Genomic DNA, 2134 nt, shown 5'->3' with positions numbered 1-2134 from the left:
CTGCAAGGAATTTTTGGATAAGGATACGGGACTGACAGATAACCACAAGGATTTTATATGTGATATTATGTTTTTTATTCTTCGCCATAATTATTTTACATTCTTAGACCAATTTTATCTCCAACGGTGCGGCACAGCAATGGGCACAATTTTCGCGCCCAGTTTCGCAAATCTTTTTATGGGTTGTTGGGAAAAAGTTTTTATATATGACCATCATGCTTTTAAAAAGAATATCATTTTTTATCAAAGATACATCGATGATATTTTAATAATCTGGGATGGAGATTTAGAAAATTTTAACCGATTTTTTAAACACATCAGCACAAATTCGATGAATCTCACCTTTACATTCAACACAAACAATACACATATAGAATTCCTGGATCTGGTTCTCACAGGAGAGAATGGAAAAATTACCACCAAAAACTTCATTAAACATGTTGATACAAATAGCTATCTTCATTATAAGAGTGGTCATCTCAGGAGCTGGAAAAACAACATCCCACTATCCCAGTTCAGCAGAATTAAAAGAAACTGCAGCAAACCAGAGGACTGCCAGGAACAGATAAAGGTGTATCGGGATAGATTCAAGAAGAAAGAATACCCGGATAACATATTGGAAAAAGCCATCACCAGAACCAATGAAGTTGAAAGATCGAAACTATTGGAATATAAAACAAGAAATAAAACTAAGGACTCTACAGCCTTTATAACCACCTTCAATCAGCATGAAAAATATATCCGAGAATCACTCAGGAACCACTGGAGAATATTGCTGATGGATCCCATTCTCAAAGAAATCCTCCCTCCCCATCCCGAAATTGTTTTTAAAAAATCACGCAACTTGAAGGATCTCCTAGCCCCCAGCATGCTGAAGATGACAAAAAATGACCACACATGGCCTAAGTGTGTGGGTTCATATAAATGTGGACGATGCAACGTGTGCAGATATGTACACCCGAACAGGAAATCATTTACAGACAGTGAAAAGAAAAAGGACCACAAAATTAAAGATTACATGAATTGTAACACTCAATCGGTAATATACCTCCTGGAATGCGAATGTGGAAAACAGTACATAGGAAAGACGAAAAGACCGCTGAAGATAAGAATACAGGAGCATGTAAGAAATATTAAGAACAAGGTGGAGAGTCATGCGGTCTCTAAACACTTCATTTCTGCACATAATTCTAACCCAGAAGCCTTGACTTTTAAATCAATTGAACTGGTAAAGTTAGGAGACAGAGGAGGAGATCTTGCCAACAAACTCTCACGTCGAGAGATGTTCTGGATATTCGAACTTCAGACGATGCAACCCAAGGGATTCAACGATAATTACGAGATCGCACCCTTTTTATAGTAAACGGTAATTGATCTCTTATCCGTCTTTCTCCTCTTCATGTTAAGTTCATCCTATAATCTTCACCAATATACACACCCCCCCCCCCGATTCCCTCCCCTCCCATCAACCCATAACACACCCCTCCACCAACCCCCCTCCTCCCCCCCCCCCTCCCCATTCCCCCCACCGCACTTCCCCACACCTCCCCCGATCCCCCCCACCCTGTTAACTCCACTCACCACATAATAGGATAATGTAGTTATACACATTCACTTAAATGAATATAATGAGTAGTATATACTAATACGGTGCGGAGCAAGTACATATCAAGGCACAACGTCGGTACAGTCATACCTCGCTGGAAATGCCCAAATACTTCCGATCTTGGAAGCCAAGCAGCGTGGGCCTGATCAGTACCAGTGAGGGGGACCACCTGGGAATATCAGGTACTGTATGGAACGAATACTCATAGAGGCCTATGGAAGGTAATGTACTTTGAACCGTTATCCAGCTAGTATTAATAATTATTCTATACTCAATTACTCACATGTAGTTATAATTAAATAAATATTAATTAGTAATTAATATGCACGTACTGTCTCACATTCGCGCACTTTATAATCCTCTTATAATGATTTTTAGAATCTGATTACTCAAATATAACCCCTTTTAATTAAAAGGCCCGTTATTGCACTCTATAATATACTAAATATGATGCACTATACATTATGCTGCTGTTTATTATCTGCATCATGCTGCTGTTCATCATTTGCATATGCACCATATATTTTG

At 38.9% G+C, this 2134-nt stretch overlaps 1 pseudogene; it reads left to right on the top strand.

Annotated features, from left to right (window-relative positions):
• The first annotated feature begins 1682 nt into the window (after positions 1-1682).
• On the top strand, positions 1683-1800 carry LOC134912603 (5S ribosomal RNA; annotated as a pseudogene).
• Positions 1801-2134: the final 334 nt, after the last annotated feature.

Source organism: Pseudophryne corroboree, chromosome 4 (assembly GCF_028390025.1).
Source record: "Pseudophryne corroboree isolate aPseCor3 chromosome 4, aPseCor3.hap2, whole genome shotgun sequence".
In the NCBI taxonomy this organism is placed as follows: Eukaryota; Metazoa; Chordata; class Amphibia; order Anura; family Myobatrachidae; genus Pseudophryne; species Pseudophryne corroboree.
The sequence above is the reverse complement of the archived record's forward strand: the minus strand, read 5'-3'. Positions and strand labels throughout refer to the sequence as shown.